Here is a 23742-nt window from a genome sequence, read left to right on the forward strand (position 1 = left end):
GCATAAACACACCGGATAAAAAAACGGAAAAAAGCAGCCTTCGCCGAAACAGAAAAAAGAAAGAAAAAGAACTGCGAGAGAATAGAAGGAAGGTTAACTCTTTCTCTTCCTCGGTCTTTTCATTCTTTCTTCTCCTTTGTCCCTGTTGATCTATTATATGGCAGGTAAAGGTTTAAACACATAGAAGTGTTTTTGCAGGTGAAGATAAATCTGTCCAAACCATACTAGATTTTGTGCCCGGGCGTAGAAATTTGGTTCACCAATTCAATCTACAACTACAAATACAATCCATCACTGCCTTTCGCCCCGTCCCGATATGATTTGGTAAAGTTCTGCTTCGGCTTCGCCTCGCCCCGTTCCGATTTGGTAAAGCTCAGCCATTTAATTTTGAAACGCTCGGCTTCGCCTCGCCCGATTCCGATTTGATCCCAATGCATTAAACCATTTTTTTCTTTTAACAAACCTGGCATGTCATGAATTTTTGATTGGGTGTGGCTCATGTTTATGTATAAACAAAGTATCACATAAAAATTACAAATATTACATCCACGCTATGTGTGGCTCCGAACATAAAAATGGCATAAATGACAACACATACATTAAAGTTATCAGGACAACGACACATGTAATTGCATTTTTGAATTAAACTTAATATATAACCCCACTGTTCACAATTAGATCTATTACTTTCTTACTCTTCCATCACCGGCGGTTCATTTAGATCGAAATCAAGCACCACTTGATGACCACCTCCTGTATTAGCAGTTGTACAACTATTAGTAGTGATGAGCTACTTGATGGAGGACGAAGGGTGTTGTCTACCACTAATGTTAATGCTAAATCCATTGTGATGTGTCTTACATGTCCTCCAGGTGCTTGACCTGTTGGAAGTTTCTTCCCGCAAATGCTAAATCGATGTGTTTGCGCAACTTAGATTTTTGAATTATAATGGATCTTACTTTCTTAACCTGATCTCTGAATTTCATAGGTTCACTTTGATGCTGCTCTTAAAAATTGTGGTTCTCATCCTCATCCTCTTACTCTTCAGCTTCTCTTGTTATTTATTAATCCACCTGCAACAACTTCTATATTTCTTCTGATTGATTTTATCACTACTGTAGCTTGATCTATGACCACCCAATGCCTGGTTATATGGGAAATACCTGAATCCCATTGCAATAGTAAATTCCATTTTGTTCCTGTCATAATTTGACGCCATCATCAACCACCCCAGCAGCTAATAAAGGTACAAAAAATAAATAGCACCACAACGGATCCGGGCGACAAATAACCACTACACTAAAGCCTTTATTTGTTATTGCTTGAATGAGATCGTGCGAACATGGAAAAGAGGAAAGCATATGAATTATGAAATGCAAAATTACCTCAAAAAAGTATATATAAGAATTTTAATTAAGAAGAGAATTTTAGCAGATACCAACTCTCTCCATCCATCCTTTTTCCTCAAAATCACTTTTGAAGTTATTGTGCCTCGAATATGCTAAGACTGTATATACATCACAACATTTCATGTAATACAAATTACTGAAACACAGAAAGTCAGAAAGTAATCACAGAACAGGCTCATTTAGCATGCTTTCCAGGGATTACCCATCTCAAATCATATAACATAAGATGCAAATATTTTAGCGAAATATTAGAAAAGTCAACTATCTAAAGCTTCAATGTGAAGTTAGTTCTATCAAATTTCTCAGAGAAGAGTAAACTTAATACTTGCAGCTCGAGGAAGGCAAATACCATATTCTTGTCGAAATAAACTCATTGTCCCTGCTGGACATGTGTTTCCATATAATATACATTTTCTTATTCGATCACCTACCTGTGTACCACAATCTGATGTCCCTCATGAGGCATCCCATTTACTTGCCTTAACAACACCGTGCACTGCAGAATAGTCAGAACAAAGAAAAATTATATTATATAGGACTCCAAAATTTATATCAACTGGTATAAGTTTGATGCGTATGCCCGAGAAGATAGATAACAACCTCGAAAAATTGAAGATTATGTTTATTAATACAGTTAGTTTGTTTTGTTAGACTATTTTTCAATCAGTAAATTACCATTTCTTAGTCAATCTATTGCAAATTCTGAATCATTTATTTGCAACATCTTTAGTTGTTGGATATTATCAGATGAAGTAATAAATTAAAAATCACTATATTAACAACATTGAATTTGTGCATCCTGGGGGAGACAACAGAAATGGCAATGAATAATCGGAAAATACAGCCCGTTATAAGCTCAGTAACTCTAGAAGAAGCAACACAGAGACAAACTACCCTATATTATTAGAGGACTTTGAGTTTCTGGACCAGGAAACAATGTTGCAGATGACCACGCTGAAAAGAATTGATTACTCAAGAAACTAACCTCTACATGTAGAGAACTTATGCATTGGTTCATTGTAAGTTGCAGGGACATTGATTACTCAAGAAACTAACCTCTACATGGAGGGAACTTATGCATTGGTTCATTGTATGTTGCAGGGATATGCCTATCATTTGTAACTCTCCAGTTGACAGTTCACCTTCATCTCTGTACAGTCTGAGGAGAAGAGACATGGGATTCGGATAATAAGCACATGAACTGAAAACACATCATTCTAATACTGAATCAGAAGAAATCTGAGATGAGGATCACACTTTAAACCAAGAAAGCCAATCAGTTATATATATCAGGCACCAATAGTAAGACTTCAAATGCAAATACTTCTTTCTACATATATACTCTATGTTTTACTGAAGTTAAACTCCAAAAATTGGTAAAAGTTCAGACATTGACAACACAATTTAAAACTCAAAACAGGACCCTGTGTTGTTGAACTGTTATGGACAAATGAAAATCCAATGAACTTATATTGGTTAAAAGGAGAACATGAACTGTATTAATATAATGAGAATCTGTTTGACTACCGTAATCGGAAGATAATTCTAAATCATTTTATGATTCGTTACCTCATCCTCTATGTATATAGTTTTTCGCTTTCGTACTATTTCATAAAAATGAACCGAAAAACAATTAGGAAAAAATCCCAAAAAAAATAAATCCAGTGGCAGAAAAACGGGCATCAAACGAATAAACAATCAGGTTAATCTAGAAAAAAAATTCCAAGGTCTAGAATTCTCACCAAAATGAATACATCTTGATTGTTGTAAGAGAGAAGGTTATACCCTGGATCAAGCATTAAAGTATGTGTTGCTGTAAGAGTTAAATCCATTAACCCCAAAATCACACTTGATTGCATCAACTACGAATTTAAAGGAAAACAAATTAACAATCAGTGCAAAAATAACAGAAAAAACACGAAACTTTTAACCATACAAAAGTAATCAGATTCAAAAATCCTAAGCAAAATAAATTTCTAACCATATCCAAATAAAAACCCTAGCCACCTAAAAATATGCAACCCTTTGATTTTTCCATAGGTGTTTTTTTTGATTCACCTTTACACAGGTAATCCGCAGAATCTCTAACCCCGCAGAGCAGTGATTTGAACTTCCAAATAGTGCTTTTTAGGAACCACCGTGTGAGTTTCGGTTCCCTGCAGTACAACAACTCCATCAGTTAAATCTAGCATGTTATGCGAAAACTGTGTAGAGACTTGCTAAGACTAAAATTATTAGCATGTAATTTTAAATATCAAAGTATAAAATGAAAGACAAAAATTCACTCTCCCTTGCTAAGAGTATAAGAAAATGCGATGCAGGTAGATGACAACAAATTTATAAGTATGAGTGCAAATTTACACCTAATTGCCTCTACCATGTTTGCTACCACCGAAAATTCATGAAAATTATCTAAGAAGGTTAATCAATAAAATCAACTTATAAAAAACAGTTTCTAAGGATTGTGCCTAAATATTTAGCCTTGCTTACTGTAACAATACATAGTATGAAAATTTTTGCATAAGATAACCATTCATCGTAACGCTCAGATATTCAAAAACAAAATTCCTCATGACCTAATTTTTTTTGCCTAGGATTGCTATTTGCTTTTTGCTTCATTGGTCTGTAATTTTAAAATATTTGGCCTTATCTAATGTTATGTTTTCTGCCAAAACAAATTACATGGACAAATGTAATCTTCACCGTAAGGATATGTGAGCAAATTTAACTTTGAGGTGTCCAGACCCTCAAAATTTGTAAATAAATTAAAATAACACTGCCAAGAGGATTTTATTATAGATGAAGATAATTGGTAAGGCTAGATCAGCCACCCGAAGCAGCACCACAACTACCCTTAACCTTCCAGAATTTTAGCTTTTAGGATACCTACCTCAACATGTGATTTGTCATCTGGATCTACCCCTCGACATATCGTCCATCTGAACCACTGTTGGCTTGCGTTAACCATGAAGACTGGGAAGGAATGCTAGTTACAATTTTTGTGCTGGAACTGCAGCGGAAATATATAGAACAATTAGGAACAGCATATGCATCTCAATACGTGTGGAATACCATATGCATTCTGTACCGGTTGATCTTTGGAATGATAATAACCTAGCACCTAACAAAGTTAACCATATAGTAGCGAGTACATTCGCGCAAGATCAAGTACTGATCAAGTACAGAGTTACATGCTAGTGAAATTTGAATATTATAGATAAACCAAAGCCCTACCAAATTGTGAGTGCCAGAGATCGAAAATCCCTCCCAATCATGGATCATCTTTTATAAAGTTCAAGCTTTTGCACAAATCCGCATCAAGAAGCCAAGCAAGCTTTTAACCACTCATTTAAAATAATCAAGATTTGTACTTAGAAAGTATTCATCAATTAAAATCAAATAGTTACCTTTTATTGTGGCATTATGCCGACCACCACCGGAAATGGTTACGTAATTGCCTTTCTCCTCCATAGCCCCAATGACGCAATTGTCTTATATCTGAAATATAAAGAACACAAATGCATAAGGTAATCACAGGGTACTAAAATTGATTAAGATTTAAATCATCGATAAGATTAAAAAAAAAAAAATCAAAATTTCACCTGTGTTTATGTTGTGAGTTTCCCTTCTATGCTACCATAATTTTTTCGTACCTGCAAAATAAAACAAAAGGGTTAGGGTTTATATAATAAATTTACAAAAATATGCTAATCAAACAAAAACACTGGTTCAGGTCTTTCAACAAACATACATCAAATTTTTCATGGATCTCACAGTCCACATTTTAAAGATGGTATCAAAATAAGTAAAACCCTAACACATCAGGAATAGAAATCATATATAAACTGAATCAGTGATTTCAAAACCAAATCACTTGAATCAGGGGATAAACCTGTGAGGGAGACAAATCAACAACGGGAAGACAATAAACCCTAGTCTGCAAAACTGAAACAACCAAGTAAATAACGGAAAAGGAACAAAACCCAATTTTTGTTTCATGATTATGCTTTACGCTAATAAGAACATGATCTAAAACCCACAATCACTACTATGAAAATCAAAGAGAATGAATTTGTTTAAGATTATGATACTATGAGAGTATATCACCTAATTAGACCCCTTTTACAGATTCCCATCAAAGTATATCACCTGCGACAGAAAAACAAAAATAAATCAATAGTAATTAAAAAAAACAGAGACAATCGAGAAGAAGAAACGACGGAGAAGAAAAGAGACGCGAAGAATGAACCATCGCGATGGAGAAAGATTTTTTTTTGGGTGAATAAAGGAGAAGAAGGAAGATGATTTTTTTTTAGGTTTTATTTTCTCTCGATCTCCACGAAGAAAGCATGTCCTAGGGTTTGTTTTTAGAGCGTCCACAGTGGAAGAGTAAACCCAAATTTTTGGTCTTTTGAACAGAGGTAGTGGAACGTACTATCGATCAAATTTTGATCAACGATTAAAACTAGAGTATATTTGGTCTAAGATCAAGACTAAACCCAAATATAGTCGAGCGTTGGTATATTTCACGCCCCACCACCAGGCGGACATATAGTGCACGTCCCACATCAGGCGGACGTATATTCCACGCCCCACATCAGGCATTGGTATAGTCTACGCTCCACATGGGGCATACGTAAAGTCTACGCCCCATTTTTTTTTCTTTTTTATTTTTGTATGGGGCGGGCATTATACCCCCGCCCCATTCTTTGTTTCTAAAACCATTTTAGTGGGGCGGGCTTTATACCTCCGCCCCACTTCTTTCATTTTTTTTTTAGAATCTACCCAATCAGGCGTTGGTATCGTCTACGCCCCACACCAGGCGAACGTATAATGTACGTCTGACCAAATTTAGTCTTTCCACTCACACACCATACTAAACCCAAAATTTGATCTTTTTTTCCCTCTTTGGTCTTTGGTTATATTCGCACCACTGCAGTTGCTCTTAGGGTTCTTTTTTTTTTTTTTTCTTTTCTTATGTTTTATGAGCGAAACAGAAAAGGATTTGGTATGGATTTTTTTTTGTTTTATGTTTTGCGTCCGAAATTTGTGGTGTGAGAATTTCTCTTTTTTCTCTCTTTCGAGGAAAAGTGAAACAGATCAATTCTGTGAAAGGGTGACGGTCAGCGTTGAACGTGGAGCCCAAAAAACTTAGGATTTTAAAGGAGTTAGATATGGTATTTAGGGTTTGTTCCTTTTCTCTATTTTGTTTATTTTTGTGGTCTCGAATTAGGGTTCTAATCATATTTATCCAACTAACGAAAGCTTCAAAGAATTCATTCATATTGGCCCGGGTCAGAATGATTGATTATGTATATAGATTAGTGATTTTATTTTTTTCTGATATTTGTTTGTGTTCTCTATATCTCCCAGCTGAGTTTAAGGGTTTCATTGGATTTTGTTCTGCAGCATTTGAAACTTCAAGAGGATGATTACTCGATTGGTTTTTAACAATCCAAGGTATTATTTTGCTGGAAGGGTTTCAGTATCAGTTATGGAATTGATTACAATTGGATATGGTTCATCCCGGAAAAGTTCACGGATTCATGAGGTAATTAGTAACTTTGTATTGGTTTTTCGAAAGGATCCAAGCACTATTATCTTTATGTTCTCCTTAACAGCAAAGAAAGTGATGATCTGAAATCGATGACGTGTACATCAATATAGTTCCAACAAAAGTTCATTTTGTGGGTTAAGGGTTTTTACAAAGATTGGGGAATGGTTGCAGATGATCACAATTTCTGAATCCTGAAATTCATCTCCGTGGTTCTTTCAGTGGACATAATATATGTTTCGAGAAGGGTCACAGTTGTAGAAATGGGATTTTAATAATTATTGAAATCTCGTAACATATTTAACTTATAATGCATTTGATTGTATTTTCGGTTTTGTTTATTATCTTCTTATTGGTTCTCAGATCATCGAATTATTGCGGATGGAAATTGAAGTATGAAGAAGATTGAGCGACCAAGTTGAGGTGATATTCCCGACATCTCTCAAGACAGGCCTTTGAATTAATGAATTTCGAACTGACATGGTTTGTGAGCTTGCTTAACATTTGGATCTTCTGGCTTAGACGTTCTTAGCTTACTTTAGTGTTTGAGTCTTGCATTTCCTTACGACCATTTTAAGCATGGTGACCCCAATACTAGCTTTTTTTTTCATACTGATCTAAAGATAAGACAAACTCATAATAATATTGCTTAGTTGGAAAATCAAACGAAAACATTATCAGTAATCAAGATGATATATCTGATATTTAATTAGATTAATTTAGCAATATATTCCAATACCAGGATATGGATATAGAAGAATCTCTCTTTTAAGTTATTCCCGAGGTTGTTAATAATGAAGATAATGAGATGCTATAAAGCTAATCCTACTCTTGCTAAAATTAAAATGGTTGTTTTTATCTTAATTTGGAAGTTCCTATGGTCCTGATAGTTTTTCGATATGTTTCCACAGAGCTGCTTGGGATGTGTTTCATAAAGGTTGTTGCTATTAGCTTTTGGTAGAGGCACAAAATCATTTCTAATGGTCTAAGTTCAAAAATAAATTCCTTGTTCCTAATTTGAGAGGTGTGCTAAGAAAGTCAATCAGTGTAGGCCAATGGTCATAAGAAACATTTGTTACAAGATTTTTATAAAATTATCACTAATCGGCTTAGTGGTTTGTTGCAAACTTATGTCTCTGATCAACATGGTGCTTCCATTAGGTGTAGATGTATCCATGAAAAAATTCTCCTTGCCTCCGTGTTAGTTATGAAATGAGCATCAATAGAAGAGGAGGAAATGCAGGATTAAAGCTTGATATAACCCAAGCTTTCAACACTCTTAATTTGGAATTTTTTATTAAGGCTTTGACTTAATTTGATTTTCTGCTAAATTTTGTAATTGCATCAGAATTCTTCTTCATTATGCTAAAATCTCTGTTTTAGTAAATGGTGAACCTGTTGGTTACTTTAAGGTTGGTAGAGGCCTTAAACAAGGTGGCCCTTTATCTTCAATTCTGTTTGTAAGAAGTGCATATGCAACTAAGGAAAATATGAAGAAACAAAAAATACGAAGAATAAAGGCTTTCATTATGCTTCTAGATGTTACATGTGTCACAATGATCAAAATACTTATGATTATATTTTATGGCGTGGCAACCTCAGTTAGCTGCTTTGGAGTTGGATTTGAGGTATTTTCTAGTTCTTAAATCCTCAATCATTTGATAATATTCTTAAATTTAGTAAGCATAAAAGGTTGTGATACAAGTGATTTGGTTTTTTACTGGTTTTTAATTATATTACCATTGAAGTATGGTTTGCAAGGAATAAAATCTTCTTTGATGTTCAACATGTTCTTGAAAAGGTGAAACAAAGAATTATTAACTTGACCCATGACTGTAAGGCGGTATTAAAATGGGAAATATTGAATACAATTTATGATTTAAAAATTCTGAAATATTTTATAATTTCCTGTAGAAAAGTCAAATTGTTTATATTGGGTGCTTCTTTACTTTACTTTCATTTCCTTTACTTTGCTTTATATGAGAATTGTATTACATTGTTTTTGTTATGGTGCATCTTCAAGAGAAAATCAAGTCATTTTTGGTATGATTTGATATGTAGGAATCATGCAGGAAGTTTATATTTGTTGAAATTGGTGGTATTGGAGTTGCTACTAACTTTATAGCTGAAATAGTGGTTGAAAAAGCGCGGGTCTAACAACCACACCCAATATTTCGCTTAGCAATCTGTATGGACTAACTCCAATATACTTTCAAAAGAATCAACTAGACAACCAGACTCAATCTTAAGAAAAGTATATCAAAGATTTATATCTCAATCTCTCAACTCAATCCTCAATCAAACAAATAATAATTTACGAGCTCGATTGAATACAAGAGAGATAACTTGAACGGTACCAAAGACCAGTGTTCGAGGATCAATCAATTTCAATCTACAACCAAAAGTTGGATTTACCAATTGATCGATTCAACGCACAACCTGTGATATTTCAATTATATAACAAAATATAATGCGGAAAAGAAATAGCACAAACACCATTTTGTTAACGAGGAAACCGCAAATGCAGAAAAACCCCGGGACCTAGTCCAGATTGAACACCACATTGTATTAAGTCGCTACAGACACTAGCCTACTACAAACTAACTTCGGTCTGGACTGTAGTTGAACCCCAATCAATCTCACACTGATTCAAGGTACAGTTGCGCTCCTTACGTCTCTGATCCCAGCAGGGTACTACGCACTTGATTCCCTTAGCTGATCTCACCCACAACTAAGAGTTGCTACAACCCAAAGTCGAAGACTTTAATAAACAAAAGTGTCTCACACAAAAAAGTCTACAAGAATAAATAAATCTGTCTCCCACAGAAATACCTACGATTTTTGTTCCGTATTTTGATAAATCAATGTGAACAGGAACCAATTGGTATATCAGACTTATATTCCCGAAGAACAGCCTAGAAATATCAATCACCTCATAATAATCTTAATCGACTAGCGAAACAAGATATTGTGGAATTACAAACGATGAGACGAAGGTGTTTGTGACTACTTTTCTATCTTGCCCATCAGATATATAAATCTCAATCCAATCTTACGATTGCACTCAATCATGATAGAAACATCAAGACCAGATCACGCAACTACAGAGAAAATAGTTGGGTATGGCTTCACAATCCCAACGAAGTCTTCAAGTCTTTAACCTACAAGGTCTCGAGAGAAACCTAAGGTTAATGGAGAATCGACTCTAGCTTATACAACTAGTATCACACAAGAGGTGCAGGGATTAGGTTTCCCAGTTACTAGAGTTCTCCTTTATATAGTCTCCAAATCAGGGCTTGCAATCTAAGTTACCTTGGTAACAAAACATTCAATATTTACCGTTAGATGAAAACCTGATTAGATTCAAGCTAATATCTTTCAACCGTTATATCGAACTTAGCTTGTTATACACAAATGAAATACAACTTCATTTATGTTTGAGTAACCGTACCTAAACGTGTACACTTAGTTGGTTCAACAATAGTTAACCAATGGTTAGCCATATGAGCACTTTCATATCAACCTTATTCATCTTCACCATAACTAGTTCAAATGACTCAAATGAACTAGTTAGAAAGTTGTTCAATTGGTTAGATCTCATAGAAGTATAGAAGACACAATAGAAGCAAAATCGGTTTTGAATCACTCGAATCGATTCATGAACATTATAGCCACGATTTGCAAAGATTGCATTCCTTATTATATAAATGTTTTAGTTCATGAACAAACCGATTTTAGAAAATAACCTACCTAAGTATGCGAACAGGTACGTGTACTTAAGTAACCGGATTGAGTTTGTTTTTCACTTCCAAACTCCAACAGAAATTCACGGACGTGAACTTTCCGCCAGTACGCGTACGGGTACGCATACTCACCCGGATTTCCAACAACCTCCAGTACGCATACGGGTACGCATACTTTGGGTTCCCGGTTTTGGAATTTTACACAAATGTGAGAACACACTATGCTTATATCCAAAGATGGTTACATGTTCTAAACTCTCATTTCAATCACTGAAACTTTGTTATAGGATGTTATATAGTTGTTATTCACAAACTATTTTTCATCAAAGCGATTTTCAAGTTATTGAAATAATCAACATGACTTTCGTCACGCGTAAAGATGAACTTGGCCAAAGAGAAAGCTTACCAACACGTATTTCGAGAAATAGATAAGCGAGATAAACTCGGCTCGAAATAGCAAATGTGTATAATCGAAGTTTATATAGCAATACGACTTTTGTCTCAAGATAGGAGATATAATAGATAGACTTTTGAGTGATAGATAAGTTTAAGTCTCCACATACCTTTTTGTCGATGAAGTTCCACCAGTTCCTTGAGTAGTTCTTCGTCTTTGTATGATGAACGCCGTGGAGTCTAGAGCTCAACTACACTTATTATCCTAGTTCGAGACTTAGCTATAAGTAGACTAGAAATCAAGACTTACAGTTTTTGCAACTAAACTTGACAAACAAGCTTGAGGTAGCAACGCTTGCGAGTTCGACCGAGCAGTGCTCTAACAATCTCCCCATTTGTCAATTTTAGTGACAAAACTATCAATACATATGGAATACAAAATAAATAAACTTTGCAGCTTCTCATCTACATGCTTGATCTCCTTGGTTCTTCAACATTACTCGAAATCTTCGTCACTTCCAAGTACTCCGATGATTCCAAAGGTATTCAATTCAGCATCATCGTTGTTGAAGATCCGTAGCCATAACAATGAGAAAACAATAGCTCTCAATCATTGTTATACAATGTCATAGTAGTATTACACAGCATCATAGTTCAATTGTATCACAACTTTGACAACAATACTATGATGATATGTATCACTCCCCCTTAGTCAATACTTCATCTCACATGAAAATCACTCCCCCTTACATAATGATCCAAAAACCATATGTATTTGTAGTGTGAACTACACATTTATTCTCCCCCTTTTTGTCAATAAAATTGGCAAAGGTACGAAAACTAGTGGGATCCTAATGAAATTTCCATAGAGATACTTCATGACCAAAAGAAAGCACATATCAAATTTTTAGATGAAATCATATTGCCGAAACTATATGCATTCATCAAGGAGTTTATAAAGATACAAGATAACCCCTATAATATTCCACAGCCGCACTCCCCACAAAGATTTGGCAATTAAGCACAAGTTCAATTAAGAACTCTCCCCCATAAAATGTCATATCCGAAAGAACAACAAGAATTAAGCAAAAGTTCAATTAAGAACACTCCCCCATAAAATGTCATTCCCGAAAGAACAACAAGAGCGACCTTACATTCACAAGAAAAGAAGGATTTATTTGGACATTAAAAAATCACATGAAACATGAATTTGTATCCAAAATTCTCAATTAAATTAACCACAAGAGAACCTACGATTAATTTAATCGGAAATGCTCACATAAGAAAACTTACGGAGCCGCACAGTATATACATAAAAATATGGATCAAGGAAGATCATTACCGCGGAATAAACAAAGATTCATTCTATTTCTCATCACCATTTGCACAATGAAATATAATAGACTTAATCTTTGTAAACAAAAGTCCATCCTATCTTCCATTAATATTTTCATAATGACATAATATGCTTATCTTTTGTTTGTCAAAAGTTCATTCAATCTTTTATCAATACTTGCATATCGACATATGAAAGACTTAACTTTTGACCACGTATGGGACAATCATAGTTCACGGACGCAAACACACATATCCCATAACAAGTTGCAATATATGAAACCATAAAGATTAATACTGCAAAATCATCTTCCAAATAAACTTTAGAATTTAAATAAATAAATCTAAAAACATTGCAAGATGAAAACGTTGAACATAGCTATGCGTACTAGCAATAATGGCTATTCCAAACCCTAGTTATCCTTCTTAAAAACACAAGAATAAATTTTCATAAGAAGTTTCCTAGACAAAATAAATCAAAAAAACTCTTAGAGAATATAATTCGAAAAACATTAAACATGGCCAGCAACCAGAGATTGAACATGGGCGAGCTCATCAGTTACTTTCTTCAGTTTGTTTTTCAGAAATTCAAGATTCCTTGTTGCAATTCCAAGTTGTTCATGTATAACCTCAAAATCTCGAAAAAGATTTCCTACCAGTTGTGATGACATCTGAACTGGTAATTCATTTTCATGATCAACAACATGATAGCAGGTTATGAAAACAGGGTTCTCGTGAAACTCGATAGTCTTGGCCTTCTCAACTTTGTCTTCCTTGTTGCATCCATCCATTGTGCATACAAAATTGAGGCTAACTTTTGATGTTCCGGAACGTGTATGTATCAAGAAGGAGCATGATACATATATATATGAGTGTTTCATAGGAAACCCTAGGGAAACTCGTATATGTTCCGTACGGGTCAGGTGTACGTGCAGTAGTGGTTACAAACTTGGTACACGACCAAGAGAGTAGTGGAGCCAAATTTAGAAGAAGTATTGAAAAACTCAAGGACCTATTCTAAACAGGTTGATGACATTCTTAGTTCAGAAGAACATTAGATAATTGTTGATAAACAACAACTGATTGGTCAATGGAAAAAAAAGTCCTTCAAGGCAATCAACAAGGAATTATTCTCAAGAGTGGACGATCAAAAACATTACATCATGTAAAGTACTGGAACAAGTCTCAACAGTGTTATGATCATCATTATGTAAAGGGAAAAGATAATGAAAATAATATAACAACGACTAATTTCTCAAGACACCATATCTTCTTGAGAATTATGAGCATCTTTCCACAATTACAAGAAGGATGCTACATTGAACAGTCAAGTTGTATTTTGATGATCATTTTGCTCATCAAGAATATTGAATTCTTCTCTCTTTCCTTCATGAAGATTTTCAGAAAAATCACTAGGATTAGTCGAAAGAGATTTAACCATAGGAGAACAAGGGATACCTGAAACTGCTGCTTTCCTTGCCTTCTTAATGCTCTGCTTGAGTCTGTTTATGCTGGTCTTGAGCTCCGAGACTCGGTTATTGATATGAATGAAGTCTTGATCAGACACTTTGGGTTCAAGGCCTTCTTCAGAGAGAGTAATGGAATTTGAACCTTTTTTCTTTCTCCTATGCCTTTTTCTCTTCTCAGAGTAATTTAAAGAGTCAGTTGTCCATCTGACGTTCTCCCTTCTACGATTATAAGCGTTTTTTGTCTCAAAATCATTATCTAGAAATGACTCATCACACCATTTCTCTTGATTGCAGACAATGCCTTTTACTTCAGCAAGATGAGAGACAGGTTTAATTTATACATTCATGCAAGAATGTTATGAAGTTTTTCATTCCTCAGTCGACGAAATCTCCGTTCAAGGTGTCATTTATTCCCGCAATAATAGCAGTTAAAGGAATTGTTCTTGACTGTTCTCATGCGAGTTGATTTCGAAGGTGCAAAATCCTTGTTCCTAGGAACGTCAGCTGTTGGAAAAGGTTTTTCACGTGAAGAGTTGTCATTAGCATGAACAAAATTGATCTTACTAGTACCTGGAGCGTCTATTCCTTTATAGCCCAGACCACGTGTGTGACGATGTTCTTTACATGCTCCAAGCATAGAAGATAATTTTGTAGAGATAGAATTGAATCTTTTCAGATTCTCTTCCAGTGATTTTACCTTATCAAGGGCAGTAGCGAGATCAGTCTCCAAAGATTTTTCTCTGGTGAGAAGATTGAGTTCTCTGTCATTAATACATTTTTGTTGAGAGTCATATCTTGCTTCAGATTTTGCAAGTCTTTCTTTCAACACAAAGAGATTTCGAAGAAGATTATCACATTCAGACCTTTTTGAGCGTACATATTCTTCTCGATCTTTAACGGTATATTGTAAGAGTTTATACCCACAATCATAACCTTTAAAGAGTTTTCTCAGCTTTCTGTTTTCTTGACAGAGAGGTCCCAAATATTTACCCAAGAAAGCTATTGACTTCTTTTCTTTCAAAGCATGGTCAAAGATCTTGATATATTGAGAGACTTCCTCATCAATACTTTGTCCTTCTTCTGAATCACTTTCATCTGAAAGATCATCCAACTATTCATCAAGACATTTTTACCAGTTGAAGGAAGATTCAGTCAAAGGAGCAGATACATGCGATTTCTTAGATGTTTCAGGATTTTGAAACACATCAGAGTGACTCTGAACTGATGTTGCATTATCAGAGATATTACTGCCGTCCATAGAGTTAGATTGCTACAAACACAGACTGATGATGTCTTTAAACGTGTTTTCCTGCCCTGATACCAATTGAAAAAGCGGGGGACTAACAAACACACCCAATATTTCGCTTAGCAATCTGTATGGACTAACTCCAATATACTTTCAAGAGAATCAACTAGACAGTCAGACTCAATCTTAAGAAAAGTATATCAAAGAGTTATATCTCAATCTCTCAATTCAATCCGCAATCAAACAAATAATAATATGCGAGCCCGATTGAATATAAGAGATATAACTTGAATGGTACCAAAATCCAATGTTCAAGGATCAATCAATTTCAATCTACAAGCAAAGGTTGGATTTACCAAATGATCGATTCAACGCACAACCTATGATATTTCAATTATATAACAAAATATAATGCGGAAAAGAAATAACAAAGACACCAGAAGTTTTATTAAAGAGGAAACCGCAAATGCAGAAAAACCTCAGGACCTAGTCCATATTGAACACCACAGTGTATTAAGCCGCTACAGACACTAGCCTACTACAAACTAACTTCGGTCTGGACTGTAGTTGAACCCCAATCAATCTCACACTGATTCAAGGTACAGTTGCGCTCCTTACGTCTCTGATCCCATCAAGATACTACACACTTGATTCCCTTAGCTGATCTCACCCACAACTAAGAGTTGCTACGACCCAAAGTCGAAGACTTTAATAAACAAATCTGTTTCACACAGAAAAGTTTACATTAATAGATAAATTTGTCTCCCACATAAATACCTACGAGTTTTGTTCCGTCTTTTGATGAATCAAGGTGAACAAGAACCAATTTATATACCAGACTTATATTCTCGAAGAACAGCCTAGAAATATCAATCACCTCACAATAATCTTAATCGACTAGAGAAAAAAGATATTGTGGAATCACAAACGATGAGACGAAGGTGTTTGTGACTACTTTTCTATATTGCCTATCGGAGATATAAATCTCAAGCCAATCTTACGATTGCACTCAATCACGATAGAAACAACAAGATCAGATCACGCAACTACAGAGAAAATAGTTGGGTTTGGATTCACAATCCCAATGAAGTCTTCAAGTCGTTAACCTACAAGGTCTTGAGAGAAACCTAAGGTTAAAGGAGAGTCGACTCTATCTTATACAAATAGTATCACACAATAGGTGTGGGGATTAGGTTTCCCAGTTGTTAGAGTTCTCCTTTATATAGTCTCCAAATCGGGTTTGCAATCTAAGTTACCTTGGTAACAAAATATTCAATATTCACCGTTAGATGAAAACCTGATTAGATTCAAGCTAATATCTTTCACCCATTAGATATAACTTAGCTTGTTATACACAAATGAAATGTAACTTCATTTAGGTTTGAGTAACCGTACCTAAACGTGTACACTTAGTTTGTTCAACAATAGTTAACTAATGGTTAGACATATGAGCACTTTCATATCAACCTTATTCATCTTCACCATAACTAGTTCAAATGACTCAAATGAACTAGTTATAGAGTTGTTCAATTGCTTAGATCTCATAGAAGTATACAAGACACAATTGAAGCAAAATCGGTTTTGATTCACTGGAATCGATTCATGAACATTATAGCCACGGTTTGCAAAGATTGCATTCCTTATTATATAAATGTTTTAGTTCATGAACAAACCGATTTTAGAAAGTAACCTACCTAAGTATGCGAACAGGTACGCGTACTTAAGTAACCGGATTGAGTTTTTTTTTCACTTCCAAACTCCAGCAGAAATTCCCGTACGTGAACTTTCCGCCAGTACGCGCACGGGTACGCATACTCACCCGGATTTCCAACAACCGCCAGTACTAGTACGGGTACGCATACTTTGGATTCCCGGTTTTGGACTTTTACACAAATGTGAGAACACACTATGCTTATATCCAAAGATGGTCACATGTTCTAAACACTCATTTCAATCATTGGAACTTTCTTAGAGGATGTTACATAGTTGTTATTCACAAACTATTTTTCATCAAAGCGATTTTCAAGTTATTGAAATAATCAACATGACTTTCGTCACGAGTAAAGATGAACTTGGCCAAAGCGAAAGCTTATCAACACATATTTCGAGAAATAGATAAGCGAGATAAACTCGGCTCGAAATAGCAAATGTGTAGAATCGAAGTCTATATAGCAATACGACTTTTGTCTCAAGATAGGAGATAGAATAGATAGACTTTTGAGTGATAGATAAGTTCAAGTCTCCACATACCTTTTTGTCGATGAAGTTCCACCAGTTCCTTGAGTAGTTCTTCTTCTTTGTATGATGAACGCCGTGGAGTCTAGAGCTCAACTGCACTTACTATCCTAGTCCGAGATTTATCTATAAGTAGACTAGAAATCAAGACTAATGCCTGCAAGTTCGACCGAGCAGTGCTCTAACAATAGTTGCTCTTCATGCACTGGAATAAGAAATCTCTGATCGCAGAGGAAGGTTGTGAAAAAGCGTGGGTATAAAAACCACACCCAATAATTTTTTCGGCAATCTGTATGGACTAACTCCAATATAATTCCGAGAGCACCAACTTAAAAAGCGAGCTCAATCAAGAAATTTACTACAGAGTTATATCTCAATTTCTCAATACAATCTGCAATCTAACAGATAGAAATCTGTGAGCCCGATTGATATGAGAAATAACTTAGACGGTACCAAAGACCAATGCCCAAGTACCAATCAATTACTATCCAACAATCAAGGTCGGATTTACCAATTGATTGATCTACGCACAACCTGTGATATTTCAATTATATAAACAAATATAATGCGGAAAAGAAATAACACAGACACCAGAAGTTTTGTTAACGAGGAAACCGCAAATGCATAAAAACCTCGGACCTAGTCCAAATTTGAACACCATATTGTATTAAGCCACTACAAAAACTAGCCTACTACAAGTTCACTTCGGGATGGAATGTAGTTGAGCCTTAACCAAGTCTCACACCGATTAGGTACAGTCGCGTTCCTTACGCCTCTTGAACCACGTCGGATTCTGCGCACTTGATTCCCTTAGTTGTTCTCACGCACAACTAAGAGTTGCTACGACCCAAAGTCGAAGACTTATATACAAATTTGTCTCCCACAGATAAGTCTATTCTGATAGATAGTTCTGTCTCCCACAGAAGTACCTATGAAGTTTTGTTCCGTCTTTTGATAAATCAAGGTGAACAGGAATCAATTGATAATCCGGTCTTATACTCCCGAAGAGCAGCCTAGAAATATCAATCACCTCATAATAAGCTAACTATATGGTAGTAGAAGAAGTTATTTCCGAATCACAAAGAATGAGACGAAGAGCTTTGTGATTACTTTTTATATCTTACCTATCGGAGATAAATCTCGAGTTAATCTTAGAGAAGATAGTAATCAATATGATAGAAAAATTAAGATTAGATCACGCAACTACAGAGCAAATAGTTGGGTTTGGCTTCACGAATCCCAAATGAACTCTTCAAGTCGTTAACCTATATATAAAGGTTTTGGAAAAACCTAGGATAAAGGAGAATCGACTCTAGTCGCAACTAGGACACAGGAAAGTGTCGGGATTAGGTTTTCCAATTGCTAGAGTTCTCCCTTATATAGTCTTTCAAATCAGGGTTTGCTTTAAATCAAAGCTAAGATAGCTTAGTAACAAATCATTCATTATTCATCGTTAGATGAAAACCTGATTTAAGATTCAAGCTAAGTCTGCTTAAAACCAAAGAAATATCTCTCCACCGTTAGATGGTCTTAGCTTGTTACACACAAATGAAATATACTTTCATTTAGATATGGCTAACCGTACCTAAACGTGTATATTGAGTTGGCTTAATAATGGATAACCGAAGTTAGCCATATGAACACTTTTGTCTTAACCACATTCATCTAACACTTCTAGATCAACTATGATGATCAATCAACCATGAAAGATGATCAAATTAATCTAATTTTGTTTCAAATAGAGTTGTTCAATTGTTCACTATTTCACAGAAATATATATGAACTAATTGAATCAAAATCGGATTGATTCATGAACATTAAACCACGGTTTGAAAAGATTGCATTCCTTAATTCATAAATGTATTTGTTCATGAGTATTAAAACAAACTTAACGAATTTTAGAATTTTAACCACTAAGTTTGCAAACGGGGACGCAACCTATAGCTTCCGGACTTTGGTCTTGTCCAGCAGTTTGCAAACGGGTATGCATACTGCTGTCCCGGACCTTAACTCAAGTAGAACCATTCGCATACTGGTATGCAAACTTGGTTCCCGGACTTTAAAAGCTAAAAACGTTCGCATAATGGTACGCAAACAAGGTTTTCGGACTTGAATCATACCACAACAGTTTGCGTACTGGTATGCATACTGTGCTTTATCCAGACAAAGGTTAATTGTTCTAAACTCCCATTTCAATCATTAAAACATCCTTAGAAGACGACAATAGCTGTCTCACACAAACTATTAGCTTATAAGTAATTTTCAAGTGATCGAATGATCAATATGAAACTTTCCGAGTCGACATCAAATGATTGTCTCACACAAATCATGTAAGATGTTTCAAGGCGATTTTCACATGATCACCTTTTTACTTATTATTTAGTTTCCAACAAATAAACTGTTTCCAACTAAACTCATCAAGAATATGATGAACGTAGCTAAAGCAAAAATATTCCAGCACATATTTCGAAAAATTGATAACCGAGTTAAACTCAGCTCGAAATATCAAATGTGTACAATATAAAAGATCTATATAGCTATACGACTTAGTCTCATTAGGATATAGAACAGAATAGACTTCTGAGTGATAGATAAGTTTTAGTCTCCACATACCTTTTGTTGATGAAGTTCCTCAAAGCTGTCCTTAGTAAATTTTCTTCATCAATCGATGAACGCCATGAAGTCTAAAGCTCAACTACACATTATATCCTAATCCGAGACATAGATATAAGTAGACTAGAAATCAAGATTTATAGTTTTGATCAACTAACCTTGACAAACAAGCTTGAGATAGCAACGGTTGCGAGTTCGACCGAGCAATGCTCTAACAATCTCCCACGATGTCAATTTTAGTGACAAAACTATCAATACATATGGATTACAAAATAAATAAACTTTGTAGCTTCTCATCCATCATGCTTGATTTCCTTGGTTCTTCAACATTCCTTGAATTCTTCGCCACTCCAAGTACTCCAGTGATTCTGAACGTGTTCAACTCAATATCATTGTTGTTGAAATCCGTAGCCATAACAATAAGAAAACATATGAAAAATATTTTTTCTCAATCATTGTTATACAATTATACAATGTCATAGTATTATTACACAACATCAAAGTCCAATTGTATTATAACTTTGACAATAATACTATGGTGATATGTATCACTCCCCCTTAGTCAATACTTCCATCTCACAGTGAAAACCACTCCCCCTTACATAATGATCCGCAAACCATATGTATGTAGTGTGAACTACCAAATAATTCTCCCCCTTTTTGCCAATATAGATTGGCAAAGGTACAAAAATTGCGGGATCATAATGAAATTCTCAAAGAGATAATTCATGACTAAAAGAGAACATATCAACTTTGTTTCGATGATTTCACATAGTCGAAACTTAGTGTATTCATCAAGGAGTTTATAAAGATACAAGATAACTCCTACAATATTCCACAGTCGCACTCCCCACAAAGATTTGGCAATTAAGCACAAGTTCAATTAAGAACTCTCCCACATAAAATGTCATTCCCGAAAGAACAACAAGAGCGACCTTACTTTTACAAGAAAAGAAGGATTTCTTTGGACATTAACAAATTACATGAAACATGAATTTATATCCAGAAAACTCGAATAAATTAATCACAAGAAAACCTTATAGATTAATTTAGTCGGAAATGCTCAACATAAGAAAACTTACAGAGCCATACAGTACTTTCACATAAAAGTGGATCAGGGAAAGATCAATACTGCAGAATTTCAAAAGTTCATTCTATCTTTTATCAATATTTTCATAAACACATAATAGACTTAACTTTTGACGTATATGAGATTATCATAGTTCACGGACGTAAACACACATATCCCATAAAATATTTTTGCAATATATAAAACCAATAAAGATTAATACTGCAAAATCATCTTCCAAATAACTTACAATTTAAATAAATAAAACTAAAACATTGCAAGATGAAAACCGTTGGCAATAGCTATGTGTAATCACAATATTTGCTATTCCAAACCCTAGTTATCCTTCTTAAACACAAGAATAAATTCTCATAAGAAGTTTCCTAGACATTAAGATTCTTGAAAAATTCTTTATCGTCCCCGAACTCCTTGTCGTCAACAGACATTGGAACATAAGGTTCATGAAGAAAGGAGTCTCAATTTCAAACCTTCTTGACTGATGCCGAACCAGGGACTTTTGAATTTCAAGAGATCTTAGAACAATAGCCTTTATTTGCTGCATCTCCATCCTTGTTTCTTTTAACTCTTCAAGAACACTAGAAAATTTCTGAAGATTTGAGGGGATAGCCCTTGGTTTCTTCATATTCTTCCTTTTTCACTTCAAAATTGTTGAGGAATGAGATTTACCTTTTTCCTTCATGATTGATGGCTTAACAATTATGTTAACATATTTTCCATCAGAAGATATGATGCTTGGAGTCTCTATTCAAATATGGGATTGTGAGAGAACTACACAAAACTAGCTTCACAAGCAATCTTTTGATATAAAGAGTATTCAGGGAAGGAAAATGGAATGTGGGGTTACAGAACCTATATACAGAGTAAGTAGGATTCACGTACGAACAACTCTCAACCCTAAAAAAGGTAGAATTATCGATTTTAACCCTCTTTTACTAATCAAATAGGGTAAACCTTTTCAATAAAAAGATCAACAGAACTATAAAAAAATAATCCTAAAACCCGATTGTGCATGACTCTTATCTCTTTGAATTCGGGCATATGAGACAAGCTGCACTTTCAACAAAATTAGGTTTTTTTGGGTGAACAATAATCTGTTCACCATGTGATTCTTGTATGGAATTCTCAGTTCCCTTTTTCATAGAACGTTTAGACCTAGTTCTTTTCTGTAGAGGTCTAACTTTTTCTTTAGAAATTAACTTCTTCAGTGATGAGTTAAGTTTACATAATTCAGATGGATTCGACTTCAGAGCAAGTTTAAGTTTGTTTGCTAATTGATCTTGCTCTCCATTGAAGTTTGTTGACATATCTTATTTTATGTTTGTACTTGAAACAATTTGAGAGTTCATGACCCTTAAAAGTACAATAAGAACATGTCAATGTGGAGGACGGTTCAGGTACCATAGCCGAGCATGCTGCTAAACAAATTGAAGTACCTGAAATATGTGAGATAGAATTTTCAGTAGATAGAGTAAAATCCATTTTATCCTCCAAAGTGGTCGAAGAAGTTTTTCCAGGAAGAATATCAAGATTGATGTATGTATTTCTACAATTATCAAAGTTAATATTTTCGCCAAGGAGTGCAATACTCGATTTCCATCTTTATTTGAATCATAGTGATCAGACACTTCATCAAGAGTTGTGAAGCAAGTTACGTTGCCCTCTGAGATAAAATTAGTGATTTTTGTATCAATGCGCAACATTCACCAAAATTGATTGATTTTGTGGCAGCTTGCAAAATTCAATCTTTCTAATCTAATTTTATCAATTTGCAAAAATTAGGTTTTTTGTGGCATGCACGATATCTCGAACCCTATTGGTCAAGACCAAACCTAGGCAAACTAGGAAATTGATCCATCGTGGAACTAGTAGGAGAAAATCCTACCAAAAAATGGGAAATAGGAAGAAAAGAGGAAACCGTGACCGAATGGAGCCGTGGCAGAAAAGGCTTGGATGCGCCACTTTGCCCTAACTCGAGCTTCCTTTGGTCGGCGTTCTTTCTTCTATTTTGTTGGCTGCCGGCCCATCCTTCCCATCGACCAATTAAATCGCTCTAAATGCGCAGCCTACACTTTTAATTAAAGTTGGAAGTTGGTTGGTCGATACACTTAATTCCTTAAGAAATTGAATATAGGATGCCCATATCTGTCTTAAAACGATCACGGCCGCACGATTTGGTCGGCCGATTTATCAAGCCTAGCCGCCTCCTGACAAGCTCCGTGGTACACACCGACCCCACTTATGCCTTAGTCAATCAGAGCCTTTCTATCTTGCAAGCAAAACCTCAAACCGATCGCTCAAAGTAGGATGGCTGTGCGGCTTAAAGAAACCCTAGTTTATGTTGGCGGCAACACATTACTGTCGCAAAACGATCTCGGCCGTCCAACTTGGCTATCCAAATCGATCGTCCCAGATCCAATTTTAGTCGGCCAATGAAGTGTCGGTTTGCTCACCGACGACTCGCCTTTAGCCCTGTCCAATCGAATTGGTCCCAGCCTGCAGCTAACGCCTCAAACTGTTAGCTCAAAGTAGTTTGGTCACACGGCTTCAAAAACCTCAAGGTCGGCCAACGACAACACATAATTGCCGCAAAGCAATCTCGGCCATCCAACTTCGCCAGCCGAATCGACCGTCCTAGATCTGATTCCGGGGAACCAA

General features: G+C 35.4%; 1 long non-coding RNA gene across 11 annotated transcripts; it reads right to left on the reverse strand.

Annotated features, from left to right (window-relative positions):
• Positions 1 to 505: 505 nt before the first annotated feature.
• On the reverse strand, positions 506 to 5757 carry LOC113299478. Of its 11 annotated transcripts, none has more exons than XR_003334961.1 (11): positions 5517 to 5754; positions 5012 to 5062; positions 4817 to 4907; positions 4644 to 4708; positions 4300 to 4419; positions 3468 to 3565; positions 3152 to 3271; positions 2466 to 2568; positions 1841 to 1905; positions 1386 to 1507; positions 506 to 1199 (listed from the first exon to the last, which is right to left on the reverse strand). It is a non-coding gene; the product is annotated as an uncharacterized LOC113299478 (long non-coding RNA). The 11 variants fall into 11 exon arrangements; XR_003334965.1 differs by adding an exon at positions 5302 to 5346 and having other exon boundaries at positions 506 to 1905; positions 5517 to 5558; positions 5659 to 5686; XR_003334957.1 differs by having other exon boundaries at positions 1386 to 1905; positions 5517 to 5755.
• Positions 5758 to 23742: the final 17985 nt, after the last annotated feature.

Source organism: Papaver somniferum, chromosome 7 (assembly GCF_003573695.1).
Source record: "Papaver somniferum cultivar HN1 chromosome 7, ASM357369v1, whole genome shotgun sequence".
Classification (NCBI taxonomy): Eukaryota; Viridiplantae; Streptophyta; class Magnoliopsida; order Ranunculales; family Papaveraceae; genus Papaver; species Papaver somniferum.